This window comes from Balaenoptera ricei, chromosome 10, assembly GCF_028023285.1.
Source record: "Balaenoptera ricei isolate mBalRic1 chromosome 10, mBalRic1.hap2, whole genome shotgun sequence".
NCBI lineage: Eukaryota > Metazoa > Chordata > Mammalia > Artiodactyla > Balaenopteridae > Balaenoptera > Balaenoptera ricei.
In genome coordinates this window covers 48,439,713-48,458,586 of record NC_082648.1, presented here as the reverse complement: position 1 = coordinate 48,458,586, position 18,874 = coordinate 48,439,713, and positions in this window count along the sequence as shown.

Sequence of the window (18,874 nt, the reverse complement as noted above, 5' to 3'; positions counted from 1 at the left end):
CTTCTTGAATCGATCCCTTGATCATTATATAGTGTCCTTCTCTGTCTCTTCTAATAGTCTTTATTTTAAAGTCTATTTTGTCTGATATGAGAATTGCTACTCCAGGTTTCTTTTGATTTCCATTTGCATGGAATATCTTTTTTCATCCCCTTACTTTCAGTCTGTATGTGCCCCTAGGTCTGAAGTGGGTCTCTTGTAGACATCATGTATATGAGTCTTGTTTTTGTATCCATTCAGCCAGTCTGTGTCTTTTGGTGGGAGCATTTAATCCATTTACATTTAAGGTAATTATCGATATGTATGTTCCTATTCCCATTTTCTTAAATGTTTTGGGTTTGTTATTGTAGGTGTTTTCCTTCTCTTGTGTTTCTTGCCTAGAGAAGTTCCTTTAGCATTTGTTGTAAAGCTGGTTTGGTGCTGCTGAATTCTCTTAACTTTTGCTTGTCTGTAAAGGTTTTAATTTCTCCATCAAATCTGAATGAGATCCTTGCTGGGTAGAGTAATCTTGGTTGTAGGTTTTTCTCCTTCATCACTTTAAATATGTCCTGCCACTCCCTTCTGGCTTGCAGAGTTTCTGCTGAAAGATCAGCTGTTAACCTTATGGGGATTCCCTTGTGTGTTATTTGTTGTTTTTCCCTTGCTGCTTTTAATATGTTTTCTTTATATTTAATTTTTGATAGTTTGATTAATATGTGTCTTGGGGTGTTTCTCCTTGGATTTATCCTGTATGGGACTCTCTGCACTTCCTGGACTTGATTAACTATTTCCTTTCCCATATTAGGGAAGTTTTCAACTATAATCTCTTCAACTATTTTCTCAGTCCCTTTCTTTTTCTCTTCTTCTTCTGGGACCCCTATAATTCGAATGTTGGTGTGTTTAATGTTGTCCCAGAGGTCTCTGAGACTGTCCTCAGTTCTTTTCATTCTTTTTTCTTTATTCTGCTCTGCCGTAGTTATTTCCACTATTTTATCTTCCAGGTCACTTACCCGTTCTTCTGCCTCAGTTATTCTGCTATTGATCCATTCTAGAGTATTTTTAATTTCATTTATTGTGTTGTTCATCATTGCTTGGTTCCTCTTTAGTTCTTCTACGTCCTTGTTAAATGTTTCTTGCATTTTGTCTATTCTATTTCCAAGATTTTGGATCATCTTTACTATCATTATTCTGAATTCTTTTTCAGGTAGACTGCTTATTTCCTCTTCATTTGTTAGGTCTGGTGGGTTTTTACCTTGCTCCTTCATCTGCTGTGTGTTTTTCTGTCTTCTCAATTTGCTTATCTTACTGTGTTTGGGGTCTCCATTTCGCAGGCTGCAGGTTCATAGTTCCTGTTGTTTTTGGTATCTGTCCCCAGTGACTTAGGTTGGTTCAGTGGGTTGTGTAGGCTTCCTGGTGGAGGGGACTAGTGCCTGTGTTCTGGTGGATGAGGCTGGATCTTGTCTTTCTGGTGGGCAGGTCCACGTCTGGTGGTGTGTTTTGGGGTGTCTGTGGCCTTATTATGATTTTAGTCAGCCTCTCTGCTAATGGATGGGGCTGTGTTCCTTTCTTGCTAGTTGTTTGGCATAGGGTGTCCAGCACTGTAGCTTGCTGGTCGTTGAGTGAAGCTGGGTCTTGGTGTTGAGGTGGAGATCTCTGGGAGATTTTCACCGTTTGGTATTACGTGGAACTGGGAGGTCTCTTGTGGACCAGTGTCCTGAAGTTGGCTCTCCCACCTCAGAGGCACAGCCCTGATGCCTGGCTGGAGCACCAAGAGCCTTTCATCCACACGGCTCAGAATAAAAGGGAGAAAAAATGAAAGAAAGAAAGAAAGAAAGAAAGAAAGAAAGAAAGAAAGAAAGAAAGAAAGAAAATAAAATAAAATAAAGTAAGATAAAATAAAATAAAGTTATTAAAATAAAAAATAAAAATAATTATTAAGGAAAAAAAATTTTTTTAAGTAAAAACAAAACAGATGGACAGAACCCTAGGACAAATGGTGAAAGCAAAGCTATACAGACAAAATCTCACACAGAAGCATACACATACACACTCACAAAAAGAGGAAAAGGGGAAAAAATAATATATCTTGCTCCCAAAGTCCACCTCCTCAATTTGGGATGATTCATTGTCTATTCAGGTATTCCACAGATGCAGGTACATCAAGTTTTTTGTGGAGCTTTAATCCGCTGCTTCTGAGGCTGCTGGGAGAGATTTCCCCTTCTCTTCCCTGTTCGCACAGCTCCTGGAGTTCAGCTTTGGATTGGGCCCCGCCTCTGCGTGTAGGTCGCCTGAGGGCATCTGTTCCCGCTCAGACAGGACGGGGTTAAAGGAGCAGCTGCTTCGGGGGCTCTGGCTCACCCAGGCCGCGGGGAGGGAGGGGAACAGAGGAGGCGGGGCGAGCCCGCGGCGGCAGAGGCCGGCGTGACGTTGCAGCAGCCTGAGGCGCGCCGTGCATTCTCCCAGGGAAGTTGTCCCTGGATCACGGGAGCCTGGCAGTGGCGGGCTGCACAGGCTCCCGGGAGGGGCGGTGTGGAGAGTGACCTGTGCTTGCACAGAGGCTTCTTGGTGGTGGCAGCAGCAGCCTTAGCGTCTCATGCCCTTCTCTGGGGTCCGAGCTGATAGCCGCGGCTCACTCCCATCTCTGGAGCTCCTTTAAGCGGCGCTCTTAATCCCCTCTCCTTGCGCGCCGCGAAACAAAGAGGCAAGAAAAAGTCTCTTGCCTCTTTGGCAGCTGCAGACTTTTTCCCGGTCTCCCTCCCAGCCAGCTGTGGTGCGCTAACCCCTTCAGGCTGTGTTCACGCCACCAACCCCAGTCCTCTCCCTGCGATCCGACCAAAGCCCGAGCCTCAGCTCCCAGCCCCGCCCGCCCCGGCGGGTGAGCAGACAAGCCTCTCGGGCTGCTGAGTGCTGCTCGGCGCCGAGCCTCTGTGCGGGAATCTCTCCGCTTTGCCCTCCGCACCCCTGTGGCTGCTCTCTCCTCCGTGGCTCCGAAGCTTCCCCCCTCTGCCACCCACAGTCTCCGCCCGCGAAGGGGCTTCCTAGTGTGTGGAAACCTTTCCTCCTTCACAGCTCCCTCCCACTGGCGCAGGTCCCGTCCCTATTCTTTTGTCTCTGTTTTTTCTTTTTTCTTTTGCCCTACCCAGGTACGTGGGGAGTTTCTTGCCTTTTGGGAGGTCTGACGTCTTCTGCCAGCGTTCAGTGGGTGTTCTATAGGAGCCATTCGACGTGTAGATGTATTTCTGGTGTATCTGTGGGGAGGAAGGTGATCTCTGCGTCTTACTCTTCCGCCATCTTCTCTGTTTCCCCCTGAAGCTTTAAAACACGTGATATTAGCCCAACCTCCAGAAAGGGGAGGGGGACTGGAGACTGAGTTCAACCACATGCCAGTGATTCAATCAACCGTGCCTATGTAATGACACCTCAATAAAAACACCAAAGCTTGGTGAGAAATGGCCATAGGGACATCTGAATTTACAGCTGGTGTTTGAAATGAAGGCATTCTTGTAGATGACTATGCTTTTACCTCAAATTTGGCTACCCTCAGGTATTCTGGTAATAGAGGAGTTAGAAGTGGTGCAGGCAAGAAATTGTGGTGGTAGAGATGGAGAGAAGTGGAGAGGTTCAAGAGATATAGAGTGAAATAAATAGGACTTAGTGATGGATGCTGTCAGATACAACCCCAAAAATGCAAATTTTTAAAAACAATGAGCTATCAATCTTACTATCAAAGAGGCAGATTTTAAAATAGGAACTATAAGAACATATGGTTTTTTTAATCATAACCAAATAATACCTCTATGTATCCCTGCATAATAAGGATAAGGAAAAGCAAATAACTCTAATCTTTATTTTCGTGTGCGCTATTTCACACAAATCACATGAGTCAGAGACTAATAGATATAACTTTAGGGAAAGCAAGCTATAAACCATAATAGAGATTTGGGTTTTTTAAGTCATTAACATTATAATCTCGTATCGTCTATCATAGGACTTGTCATTATCATGTGATCCTCAGAGCTGTGCCTAACTGACTGAGTAGAAAATAGCTTTAAATTGCTATCTTCCAGACTTCCCTGGTGGCACAGTGGTTAAGAATCCACCTGACAGTGCAGGGGACACGGGTTTGATCCCTGGTCGGGGAAGATCCCACATGCCACAGAGCAACTAAGCCCCTGCGCCACAACTACTGAGCCTGCATGCCACAACTACTGAAGCCCGCGCACCTAGAGCCTGTGCTCTGACACAAGAGAAGCCACCGCAATGAGAAGCCCGTGCACTGCAACAAAGAGTAGCCCCCGCTCACCACAACTAGAGAAAGCCTGCGTGCAGCAAAGAAAACCCAACACAGCCGAAAATAAATAAATACATTAATTTAAAAAAAATTTTTCTATCTTCCTTCTTCTATGGTTGAAATTTAAATCATGCCAGTGTTAGTTTTCATCAATGAGCTTGCCCAAAGGAAAAACTTTAAGAGAAGCTATAATTAAAGGGCTATGGCAAGAGCCAGAGTAAAACATGGAACATCACTGTACAGCACCACCTACAAATAAAACCTCTAACAGTGGCTCAAGAGACTACTTTGTATGGTGAAGTCTCAAAAAACTGAGGGCATAGGTCTTTACTTTAAACTGCACAGGTCCTTAGACTACCCAACCAGTGACAATAAAGTAAAAATGAAAAGTGAAAGAGCCTGCGGAGCGTCAGATGCCTTGATACTCATCAGCAATTCGGCATCATGCAGATAAAGCATATTAATAATGCACTGAGAGTTCATGCTCCATCAAGATGTTTATGGTCCATCCTGGGGTTGTATGAAATAACCTGCAGTATCTTCTATCTCACCAGAACTAAGAGGATATGAGCCACCAAATCTGACTCAGGTTTTTCCAGCAGATATTACAATCCAGATTTTCCAAGGGCCATCCTGGCACTTCAAATATTTTTCCCATTGTCACACCATGTATCTCAATTTGAGGTTCACAAAATAGAGCTCTTGTAGTTACATTTTTGTGACCTAAGCTTCCCTGGCCTACCATCATGCACACAAAACAAGAGCTATAAACATAAAAAAGTATTTCTTTGGCTCATGCCTACCCACAACTTTGGGAATTCTAGTCACAACTGTCACATGTGTTCCCAAGAAAAATGGACTATTGGAATAGCCTCCTAACCAGACTCCCCACATTCCCTCTTTTTCCCCAAATAGCTACTAAAGGAATCTTTTCAAAGTACAACTCTGATGTCATTCCTCTGCTTTAATTCTTCAATAGCTTTAGTAATCGTTCAATTTTTGATACTCTTCTTTGCTCTTAGGATAAAGACCAAGATCCTATAAGTCCCTCATAGCTGGATCTTGTTCTATCTCTTCAGCCACATCTTGCACCAGCTCTTAGGATAAAGACCAAGATCCTATAAGTCCCTCATAGCTGGATCTTGTTCTATCTCTTCAGCCACATCTTGCACCAGCTCTTAGGATAAAGACCAAGATCCTGTAAGTCCCTCATAGCTGGATCTTGTTCTATCTCTTCAGCCACATCTTGCACCAGCTCTTAGGATAAAGACCAAGATCCTGTAAGTCCCTCATAGCTGGATCTTTTTCTATCTCTTCAGCCACACCTTGCACCATGCACCTTCTCTTCATGTCAGCCACACCAGCCTCCCTTCAGATCCTCAAATGAACCATGGGGCCTTTGCACATGCTGTCCCTTGTGCATAGAATGATCTCTGCCAATTTCCTCCCACCCACAAAATAACTCCCACTCTTCCTGAAGACCTCAACACAATCTTCTTTTTTCTCAGATAAGCCTTTATTAATTTCCATGACTAGGTCAATTTCCCTGAATATATTCTCTCATATCATCATGCACCTCTCTTCTAGAGCTGTCAGTGTGTATCACAGTTATAATTATATATTTCTTTATCTTCATCCCACAGTGAATTTAGAGTCCCCCATTTTATCCCCATCATCTTTCACACAATCTGATATATAACTCACTAAATATTTGTTGGATGGATGAGTGTATTGGTTAGGGTAAGGCTAAACTGATAAAACAAAGAGACTCATAAGTAATTTAAAGATTTAAAAAAGATAGTTTATTTTTTACCTAAAAACTAGTGGTGAGCATTCCATGTCAGTGGGTAGCTCTGCTCCACACAGTCATTCAGAGACCCAAGATGTTATGCTCATCTGCATGCAGAGGTTGAGTTGATGGGTTCCAGCCAGTGGGAAGGAAAAAGAAAGCTAGGAGATGCATATCCAGGTGTCTAAAGTCCCAGAGCTGCAAGTGGCACACATCACTTCTCACATTCCACATGGCAACACCTAACTGCAAGGGAAGCTGATAAATGTAGAGTAGCTTGGCAGCCATGTGCGCAACTACAACTCTGTTATTACAGAAGAAGGGGAGAACAGAATTCATGGACAGTTAAAAGCTCCCACTACATAGTGAATGGATGAATGAATGAGTGAGTGAATGAATGGGTAAATACAGTCCTCTCAGCTTCCACAGGGCAAGCACCATTTGCCCTCACCTTCTCTGGCTTTCTGCCAAGGCCTCCAAAGTCAATAATGGAACACTCAATGCCCAACAACCAAGGTCAGATGTCTTCTTATGTGCTAAGGCAGCTGGCACCTGTGCTGCTAAACCTGTTGATCTGTGTTCTCAGAGCCCCAAGGAAGATCAACTAAAGTTTCTCCTCTCCTTATACTCACTCTTGTAGGACAGTTCTGCTCTCCCTGGAATTGAGGCGTGGGTCCACTGTGGACGGCTGGAAGGCAAATTGAGCGATGGTACTGAATGTACTCAAAGATGATCCAACCCTCTAACACTGAACCATTACCCTGGCACCAAGTTCCTGAGCAGAGGGTCTCATTGTTCAGGTTAAGTTCTTTCCCAGGAGGCTCATTGGTCCTTTGGGCAAAGACTCCTGGGGAAATTACCCTGCAGACAGGCTCTCCTGACTACCCAGGCATGTTTGAACTAAAGAATTTCACAGAGACAGTTCTCAAATTCAGACCACAACAATATGGGATAAAGAAAATGTCTTCAATTTGACTCATAAAACATCTTGAGATGACCAAAACTCACAGAGTTGTCAACAAACAAAAAAAGTGTGTATGTGCTCTTCCAGTTACTACTGCTGCATAGCAAACACCCCAAACTCAGCAGCACAGAACAGGCATTTTACTGGTCTCACAGATTCTGTGGGTTAGGAATTTGAACAGAGAACAGCAGGAAGGGCTTTTCTTTGCTCTCTGATAGTTGAGTATTCAACTAGGAAGCCTCCAAGACTGAAGGTTACTCAACAGCTGAATGGAATCATCTGGCAGGATTTATGGTCACATGTCTGGTGATTGATGCTAGTAGTCAGCTGGAATCTCAGCTGGGCTGTTGGCTGAAACGTCTTTATATGACCTCTTTGTATGGTCTCTCCACATGGGCTAATTGGGCTTCCTCTTAACATGGTACCTGAGTGCCAAGAGCAAATGTCCCAACAGAGGAAAGCAAAAATACACGGCATTTTTGTGTTCAAGCTTCAGAAGCCACATAGTGTCACTTCCACCACACTCTACCAGGTGAGGCAGTCACAAAGGTCCACCCAGGTGCAAGAAGAGGGGACACAGAGCCTACCATTTGATGAGAGGAATGTCACAGTCACATTGTAAGAGCATATGGGGTGGCAGAGATCATTGCTTCCATCTTTGGAAAATGCAGTCTGCAACATGTGTCTAATTGCCTCTGATGGCAGATTTTTTTTTAATTAATAAACTCAGCAATATTTTTGAAGCAGTAATGATTTCGGAGTTTTTGCTTTAATGACTTGAAAGGCAAAGCAATATAGTTAATTCAGACAAAAATACTTTACTTCTATCAATCAAAATAAAATCAGAGCTAATAGTCCTCCGTGGGACTTCCCTGGTGGTCCAGTGGTCAAGACTCCAGGCTCCCAATGCAGGGGCCTTGGGTTTGATCCCTGGTCAGGAAACTAGATCCCACGTGCCGCAACTAAGACCCAGTGCAGCCAAATAAATAAATACTTTAAAAAAAAAGAATTTAGAGAAACTTTTAAAAAAAATAGTCCTCAATGGCTTTGAGGATCAACTGGCCAAACAGGCAGATTGTCACGTGTGTCTATATCCCATGGACACGATCAAAATGAAAGAGTAGAATGGTAGACGCCTTGGGAATTATTTCTTCACAATTAGGGGCATGGTGAAACTCACTGTGAAGCTTTATTTCTCTTAATATCTTGATTTCTGTCCCTGAGTAACCCAAATGTCCTCAGACCTCACCAGCCTGTGAAGTCACAGTAAAAAAACACCCACATCTTGCTGTTTTATAGCCGCCATTTACATGTAGTTGCTGCCATCTCCCCAGCCTCAAAGTCTCACCCATTCTGACACTCTCCACGTGTTATGCTCAGAAACAAGTCTGCTCACAGCCCTCTGCTCCAAATGTCCACTGTCAAAGAGCCACTTGAGGGAGGTGTCCTGACCCTGCCACAGCTGCCAGTGTCCTCCGTGAAGACATCATGCTCTGAGGGCCACAGTCTCACCTGACACTCTTGCGCCACCCTGAGCCCTCAGGTGGCCAGGCTTCGCCCTGGGAGAATGGCCTCGTTCCCAGTGCTGACACCCAGACTCCCAAGCAGGTGCTGCTGGTTCACCAAGGCTCGAAACACTTCATCATAGTGACCCCATCGCTTCTGCTGTCTCCCTCCACTGATGCCTGAAACACCTTTTGCTATCAAAGTCAGACCAACAGAAACAGATGGCTGTGCCAATCTCAAGCCATGAATCCCTAGGGAGCCTGAGCTGGGCTGGGTTCTTTGCAGAGACCTGGGGAATAGACTATGAGAGAGAGAAAGGGAGAGAGAGGGACATGGTATTAACAGTTGCTGAATCTAGAAGGTGAAGCTTATACATCTGTTTATTGTTCAATGATGTCAATTTTCTGTAAGTTTGAAATATTTCAAAATAAAAAGTTGCAGGAAAAATTTAGAAATAAAAGGACTATAGAAGACAGAGGGGCTTCCCTGGTGGTGCACTGGTTAAGAATCCACTTGCCAATGCAGGGGACACGGGTTTGAGCCCTGGCCCAGGAAGATCCCACATGTGGTGGAGCAACTAAGCCCGTGCACCACAACTACTGAGCCTGTGCTCTAGAGCTCGCGTGCCACAACTACTGAGCCTGCGTGCCACAGCTACTGAAGCCCACGTGCCTAGAGTCCATGCTCCGCAACAAGAGAAGCCACTGCAATGAGAAGCCCACGCACTGCAACGAAGAGTAACCCCAGCTTGCTGCAACCAGAGAAAGCCCGTGCACAGCAACAAAGACCCAACGCAGCCAAAAATAAAAATTAAAAATAAATAAATTTATAAAAAAGAAAAAGACAGAAATAAAAAATCTTTAATGATTACATCCTAAATCTGGTTCAATATCTAGGTTATGGTCATTAAAATGAGAAACGGTGATGGCCTGTGCTAAGGCAGTGGCAGTGAGTGTAGAAGCTAGATTTGAGAGAGATGTCTGGCTGGAAAAAAAAGGATGTGATTTATTGGATATACGGTGTGAGGGAGGGAAGAGTCAAGGGTGACACTATGATATTCAGGTTATGACAGACGATTCAAGAAGAGGACAAGAGATCAATTCTATTTGGACAGGACATCCAGGTGGGGATAGTCAGAAGGTGCACTGGACCATGAACAAGACGTCAGCGCTGATGTTTTAAGGAGTTAGGAGTCAATAGAAGCTGGAGCTGGTGCATGCATCAGGTCCTCCAGGAAAAGTAAGAAGGAAAAGGAGAAGAGGGGGAAATGAGGATGGGCTGCTCAAGGAGGCTGAGGGGAAACCGTTTCCAAGATGAAGCACTCGGTGTTAATCCCACACTCCATGTCATCTGCTGGTATAATTCATTCCTGGGCACATTCCATTCCTCATTAACAGTTCTTCTTTCCTTAGACTGTTTTTTATTATTTCAGTTTTATTATGCTGGTTCAAACACCAAGTACTTCTAACAAACGGCATTTTTCATCTGTTATATCACCCAAATGAATTCAAGCGCTTATAATTAGCAAGGTTTACATAACAGGTATAATTTCTTGATAATAAAGTCAGGCCATTATCGTTGATTTTTCTTAATGGAAGCATTTTGTTTTTGAAATAAACAGCAGGCATTAACCAAAGATATCTGGATAGTAATAATATTCAACTCTGATCATAACCTGTTTGCTACTCTCTTGAAACTAATCATAATCCTACAACAATATAAAAATATTAGGAGATTAATAAAAGCCATTTTATCAAACAAGGCTCATTCTTCTTTAGTGCTATATCTGTCACACAAGGGAAAATTACTTTAGTACATGGGTAGCAATGCATTTATGACAAGGTACTTGAAAAATAAGTCTGATGCTCATTTTGAAATTCCATTTCTTAGTAGTCGTAAGCCATGCAGTCATCAAAATCGTTTAAAAAGAAAAAAAAAAAAAAACTACCACGTGCTTTTAGTGCTTTTAAGTGCTTTGTTCTTAAACAAAAGGACTTAGTATGTGCAAATATTAACAGTTTAGACTGTTGATGTATGGTTTAAGTTAAATCGTAAATGAAATTCAGTACTATGGCCATACCAGATCTAAATAATTAGGTAAAAGAAAGGGATTTTTTAAATTATTCAGTAATTTTATATTAGTCAAGCAGATGATTCAAAGAAAGGGGGGGAATGCCACTTCTGCACTTAGAAGATAAATGCGTAAATCATTGGTCTTATTACCTATGTATCACTGGCTTACCCCACCAGCCACTTAGGAACTCCAAGGCTCTGCCAACTATCTGCCCCACTCCAAATCCACCCCTGAACAAGTAACTCTGAGAAGAACTGGATGTGGCAGAGACTACCCATCAGAATCCATTCTCCCATTTCATGACATAAAGTTGTCATTGGAAAGCAGCTGCCCAGCCAGGGAAACCCAGTTCCCACTCCTTTTGCAGTTAGGTAGAGACGCATAACTCATTCTCACTGTAAAGTGGAGACAGGGGTGATGTGTGCCACTTCTGGACCTAGCCTTTTAAGAAGGCAGGCATCTCTGCTCCATGATCTTTTTTTTCCTCCTCCACCAGCTCAACGCAAATGACAACTAGGTCCAACAGGACTGCAAAATCTCCAGATGGAAGTCTCCTGGGCCCCTGAATCACCACGTGGAGAACCATCCACTCACCACTGTACTGTACATGAGCAAAATATAAATTCTTATTGTTTGAGCCATTATACATTTTGGGTGTATATGTTGCAGCAAGTTATCTTCTCTACTATACCAGAGATGACGTGTATGTGCTCATAGATAAGTCAAATCAGCTATCCAGTCAGCTACTGTGTACCAAAGCTTTTTTTTCCTCTTTTCTGCTCCACTCCCCCAACATGAGGCATCCCGCTATCAACCAGATACCACAACATTTGCTGGGCTTCACTACTCATGACCTCAGTCAGGCACATCTGCCACTTTTGTTGGGATCATCAGACATCGCCGCCACAGCAACTGGGTACCTTGCCTCCACTGGCACTTTCCCTGCATAATCTGGGTACTGCGTATGCTCTGACCTGACACTACCACCCTCTCTGTACCCTGCTACCTCTTCAAGCTGGAGCCCTTGAAGTACTGAAACGCCTCCAAGCTTTGTGAGGAAGTAGATGAGAGGGTCTCTCTCCATTTCGATGTCAAACTCATTAGGCTCCAAGCAACTGAAAGAGAAAACCCAATTCATGCTGGCTTAAACAACAAAAGCAGTTACTCATGTCACGTGACAAGAAGTCCAAATGCGTTGAGTTCCAGGTTGGGTGCACAGATCCACAACACCATCAAACATCTCATCTCTTTCTCTCTTGACTTTGTCATTCTCATCTGTCAGCTTTTCATTCTTAGGCACGTCACCCCTTGCTCACGAGATAACTGCCACAAATCCAAGCAGTACATCTTCATACAACATCAGCTGGGCAAAACGGTAGGAGAGTTTTCCCCAGAAGCCCATCTGCAGATTTCTCCTTCCATAGCATGAGCAGAACTCGTTACATACACGGCCACCCTGGCTCCAGAGGGCACTGGAAAAGGGAAACCCAGTTGAAAGGAATGAGATCGCCATTCATGACTGAAACCCACTGTGATTTTAGCCCCTAGCTTGCCCCACCCCGCCAAAAAAGCAAGACTGTGTTTTGCCAAAAAGGAGGGGAATGGCTATTGGGGGTGGAACGGCAACTAATGGCGGCTGCCACAGATTCCAGGACCACCATACTGCCTCTTACACAGGCAATGTAGTCAAAGGCTTCTCTGCCTTCTAGACCCAGACATGAGTCCATGCGGGACTGGCCAGGTACAAGGCTAGGTGGCAGACATCGGCCCTCTATATCTCACACACACACACACACACACACACACATTTGCTGTGCTTATGGTTTTGATAATGGTCAACCTTTATTAAGCCTGTCTCTCTCATAATATGATAGCTCACCTAGTCATAAAAAGGCTTTCTTGTAGCAGCGCTCCACCAGCTTGAGAGAGGAGCTTACCACGCAAGTGAATAGTACATCTCATAATAGTCATCATTTGGACTCAAGCCACCGATTACCAGCCCAGTCGTACCACTTCTCATCTGCCGTGACAGAGCTGGTCTGAACAGACTTCAAACTGACAAGCGCATATTTTTGGATACATACACAACACTGGTCAGAATGTATGAGAAAAAAAAGCCTTCTCCAAAAAGAAAATATTGCTGGTTGCTCAAGTCCCATTAACAATAAACACTAATAATGACAACAGGTTGTTTATTCAGTATTAACTGCATTTAACAGTGAGAAAAATCAAAGACTGCCACAGGGAGCACGCTACTTGTTAGGAATGGCATGTGTTAATAATTCCAAGAGAAAAGTTCTAATTCATCCACAATTTCAAAGGGTGACATTTCCCAGGGGAAATGAAATTAATCATAGCAAAGGAAAATGCAACAAAGTTAAATGTATTTTTTTAGGCTGTTAATACTTTTCTTCTACCTATTTAAATGAATTCCCAAAATGATGGGGCTCTGGTTGGCAAAATACTCCAGAACAATCTGAGATGAGGCTTTCTGATCGCCCGTACTTCATACTTAGGGCAGTTCACAGGCCTTTGAGATAAGACAGGCAGTGCCGCTGACACTAGGCTTCTGACAGAGAGGGTAAATTTATTAAAGCACATTATCTATCTAGGTGGTAACAGGTAAGATGTCTTCGGGGCTTCAGTTTAGGTTGGTGATTTCTAATCTACATAAATTTCCTTGGAACTGACTGTAAACTAGTTAAATGGTTGGCTGGTGACAAAAGGATGAGGAAAATAATGCATGCATATAAAGCAGCACAAAAGATTTGGAGGGATTTGTATCTGCTCTGTAATTATGTTAGCACATGGGAAATTAAAATTCTTGTTGGCATTTCCCTTCACTTCCTCCCTCCCCACCAGGCCTCCTCCCTTGTCCCCAAGAAGTGCTCTTGGAGCAAAAAGGAATGGTAGTTTGAGGTGGAAGAAAACAAAGAGGAAGGAAGATGAGAGAAGGGGATGAAAACACAGCCCAGCGAGGGCCTCCCTGCGCCCCAGTGAGGCAAAGGGCTCTCGCACAAGCAGGAAAGGCTGTTTTAACTAAAATGTGTGGTCGGTTCAAGGAAAAAAGCCGTTCAGATGAATTTTCTTACCTCGTACTTCCCTCATTACAGCTTGCACTTTGGACTGTTTAGGTTATTCCTCTAGACCAGGGATGGGCAAATGCAGCAGGGACAAATCCAGCCCACCACCTGTGTTTGTACTACCCTCAAGAATGGTTTTTACATATTTTAATGGTTACATTTTAAGTGGTTACATAAATACCTCCGTATTACTCCCAATTCTCCCTCTTGGCCCACAAAGTCTAAGATATTTCCTCTCTGGCCCTTTGAGAAAAAGGTTTCCAATCCTTCTCTAGATGAGATCTCCAGGGGTCAGCAAGGCCAGTACATTCTTTTTTTTTTTTTTTTAATCTCTTGGATCCAATAATGCCAGGTGGTTGGATAGATTTGAAAAAGTTCTAAGAGACCATCCTAAACACGGGGAAGACATTTTTCTCACTTGCCAATGAAAAACACTGAGGCTTAGCAGTGCTCACTGGCTGGTCCAAAGTCCAACTGCTTGTTAGTGGCAGAGTTAAACCAGAATCCGCACTCCAACATACCACCCAGATCTGGTGATGCCAACATAAAGCATTACATCACCTTTCGAAGTCTCTCTTCCTATCAAACTGATTAACCTCTGTGCATCAGTAAGACACAGAGACACCGCTACTTTGTGTACCTCGATGAAGAAAGACAAAGGCATTTAGTAGGAAATTAAAAAAAAAAAAAAAAGAAACTACTCATTCCTAAAGAGAGGAACAGTTTGAGACTCAATCCCTGGGTAAGTGACAAACCTGACATTGGCCTAAACAATCCATCTATGATTATATGGGCCTGTTGGGGAGGTTCAAAACTGATTTGTGATGTACTTAGTGGTAAACTGAGAGAGGAAAAACACATTGAGAAAACAGAAATAAATTTCTTTCATTATGTGTGCTCAGAATTACATCAGTGAGAAAATAATTTGCTTGGTACATTTTATGCCCATTTTGAATGTGTCAAGTGATAAGAGTTTCCGACTCTTTCCTGCGGAGGCTACTCCCTAAACTAATACTTTCCGTTGTTGTTCCTGTTTTCTAAGGCAATACCTCAAGGTCTAATAGGTTTACTCACCACTCTACACAGATGCTGAACTGAAACCTTTCTAATAATACCCAAAATGTATTATAATTTTTTGCTATGCTTCCAAAACCTTGGGGATATAAAAGCTTGATGTGTATATTTTAACAAATATTGATGCTTTCTTTGGAATTTGGGAGCAAAGTGTCAATGAATTGGGTGTAACTAAACACTTTGACCTGCCATCTGAACAGTTGTAATTGGTCTAATGCTATTGCATAGGTGAATTGTGGCTTTATGTTATCTAGACAGCATTAGAGAGAAACCCTTCATTCCTCTGTCCCAAGTGCTCTTTTGAAAGTCATGCTGTTCTAGTTAGTTCAATGCTATTTATTTTTACTTGTGCTCATTACTTTCGTCCTCAGGAGTAATGTTCAATGTTTAGCAACAATAAATTTTATTTCCCACGTGTCAGTCTGGTTACAAAGCTGATACAAATCCCTCTAAATCTTTTGTGTTGCCTAGTATGCATTCATTATTTTCTTCATCTTTTTGTCACCAGCCAACCATTTAACTAGTTTACAGTCAGTTGCAAAGTAATTTATGTAGATTAGGAATCAAAAGTAGTCAAAGCCCTCCAGGCATCTCACCTGGCCCTCTCTGCTATGGGTTGGGTTCTTCCTCTACCAAAGCAACCCCTCATACACCTGCTTTAGAGCTGCAATGTTGGCTTTATTTAGCTTCCAACTTCAGAACACACACTCTCTAATCATAATCAATTGACCAACTGTTATTCATTTCCACCCATGTAATGCTCTCCTAAGGCACTGCTCTGGGTAAAAAAAATAAAACCAAAATAAATGACAACAGATGGCAAAAAGGCAATATGAAACAAGTGATTTTTCGGAGTTGATTTAAACTTAGCTAAGGATTCCGGAAAGTCTTGTTTCAAAAGTGAGTGTCATACATAAAGGGTAGAGGGAACAAAGTGATCCTCAACTAAAATGTCTCTCTCAGTGTTAAAGGATGGACAAAGACAACCTATGTTAAAATATATTTTTACTGTTTAAGCTATATTGGACACTTTTTAAATATTACTCCTATGGAAGTCAAAATGGAGTCACTGTTGCTAAAAGCGCCCTCTAAAATGGAGCCGTGATGCCACTGAGCAAGTGTGACATGTGCATGTCTCAGCCTGGATGGAATCTGACCTTTTGACCACATCATCTCAACACAGGCATCCAGAACATCTGCCCAACGTTCCAGAAACTCAAGATACTCATCGGACCCTTACTCTAAAATGGCTCCTGACAGCCTATCTATTTATTGCACCCTTACCCTAAAACACCTCATGACAGCCATCCCTTAAGGACAAATATTTCCTTTCTTGGGTCAGAGTACAGTCTCATGGTTTTTGCCTTTGTAAGCCCCTGACTCTTTCTCTTTCCCAGAATACTCTCGGTTTTACGCAAATCTATGTCTCCAGAATTGTAGCTCTCGAGACCCCAGATAAAGCTCTTTTCTTGTTTGCAGCCTTCTGCATTTGGGGGAGGGGGTGTTTTCTTGTGGGTTTGTTTTTGTTGTTGTTGTTTTGATTGACACTCCAATACAACAAAAATCCTTTGTCCATTTAGGCTATGTCAAAAGGGGGCGATGTTATTTTCTCTAAGGTTAAATCAATCAACAAATATTTATTGAGAGCCACTATTTACTCTGTCTTATGTTAAGAGCTGCAGAGAATGTCATAATTGGCCCCAAAGAGGTGATGATTGTAGACCCCTCAATACAAAGATGTCAATGAGAAGGCCAAATCCAGAAGGAAGGAAAGCGTGGAGGGAAAGAGAGGCATATCTAAATACCCCTTTTCTCTGTCCTTTTATCTACATCTCTCCCACCCATCACCAGGGTTGTGAAACTTCAACTTGATCCATTAGGACATGGGTGCCATTAAAAATTTTAGAGCAGGGATAGAATAAGACCGTAGAAACCAGAGCAACAAACTTTTCTTGCAAACAAGGTTTTGGATGCTATTTGCAAAGCTCTGTCCGAATTTTCTAAGGCTTTAATGAAGTAAGTCACACACACACACATACACACACAAAAAAAACCCTGCCTTCAGGTGAGATTGTACCTAGACCATGTTCAGCAGGCTCATGCTTTATTTATACCTTTTTTTAAATTATATTATTAAGGAAAAGATCTTTGAGATGTATCAAATTTATAATTGTGTCCTTTTAGAAATTTGGTCATGAGAGGTTGAGTCAAAACGAAAGATTTAAGGCTGCCCAACCCAAAGCAATACAACCAAAATCTTCATCAAGAGCAAACAAAAATTCACCTAAACAGAATTACGGTGTTAGGTAGATAAAACTTACATATCAAATTTTCTTACTGAAACAATTAAGATATTCTGGAATTTTATTACATTTGACCACCTAGTCATTAGTTAGTATGTAATTTTTTTAATCCACCATTATTTTACCATGTCTTCAGGTTAAAAAAAAAAAATTGTGGGTCATGGTTTCCCTGTGGGTTAGTAATTAATCTGTTCCTGCTGGGGCTGATTTTCCACACCTTTTCATACTGGAAGCTTCTTCCAAAATTAGTTTAATCTTTTGGACCATTCTAAATGAGCACTAACCCAACCTTCATTAATAAACACATTACAATTCTCTCACCTGGTTTCCCTGCCTCTTCATCAGGGATGCTCAGGGCTAATGCCGGGAGAATGTGTGCAATCTTTCTTCAGCATCTCTGACTAGAAGCAGGCAAACTCCCTTGGCTAGTTTGCATGTTAAAGGTACTTCTGGCAGGTGTCTTGTTGAAGATCTAAAAGCTCCTCTCTTGTGTGTGTAAGGGCAAACTCTCTTCAGTGACATGAATTAACAGTAAGAAGCATATTCAACAAACTTCAATAACCCTTTGTACCCCTTTTTTAAGCCATAAAACCTATATTAGAGAAAGTTTGGACCTAATGTTCTCTACCATGTCAGTCTGCCCTACTTCCCCCAGTTGTCAACAGCATGAAACCTTTTAATATGTCACTGCTTCCTAATTCTAGCAAACAGAGGCACAAAACTCCAAGTCCAGAACTATTTTTTAAATCCTTTTCAATTTCTAATTCCACTTGCAGATCACTCACTTATTTTCTATACAGAACAGAAGTGCTTGAATTATGCATAAAACCTTTTAAAAGGCATTTTTCAGATAAAGCACTTTGTATTATTAAGCATTGTAAAATTATTATTGCGCATCACTTTTATTATGTAGCTCATTTTATATGGGCCAGAATATTTTAATCATCCAAGAAAAGCCATAGTTTATAGCTTAAAATTGAAAATATATCTGCACATTTTTTCCATAAAATATGCATGCATGATTTTCAGCTCCATTTAACTAATGTGTTTTGGAAATATGTTACAATAGTAAATGCAACAAATCTCAGACAAGGAAAAAAGGTAATATAAAAAGTGTGATTAATAGCAATATATATTTTTTTCATTCTACAGAGGTCCCTATTTCGAAATATGAATCATTTTACATAGATAACCTCTGTATTTCTGTGCCGTTTATCTAAACTGTAGTATATTACAACTCTGGGTGCAGAATTGCAAATTACATCAAAGAAACAGTCAAAACAACATAAATTACCCATAATGCATTTCAAAGAAAAAATTGCAACTGTTAAAGAATAATCCAAAAAATCAGATAATGCCTACAGCATGGATATAAGTATGTTCAGCAATGTAATATATTCGCAAACATATTATTGAAAGTTATTTCTTAATTGAACTAGTGATGTGAAAATGAAAGTTGTGAGGTCATTTGGATTGATATTCTTCATAGTCAGCTCCTGGTAAGCATCTAAAACATGCATGGTCCTGTACGTGAGACACGTTTCCTTGATGGTTTCACTTTTCTCACATGTAACTCCACGGTAAAACTGAGCCAGTCTTTAAAATGTGTATTAAAAATTTTGGATGGGAGCACATTTCTGTAAGGCAAAATTGGTTTGTGGTTTCTACAGTAAGAAAGAGAATTACTGTGCACAGTATAGGAAGTCTAATTTTATGGTTTGCATGGCTGGGTAGTAGCTAGAGTTTTCAGCTCAACCACACATGTCATGAATAACAATATGTCAGATTTACATAGCTATTTCCTCAGTGGAATT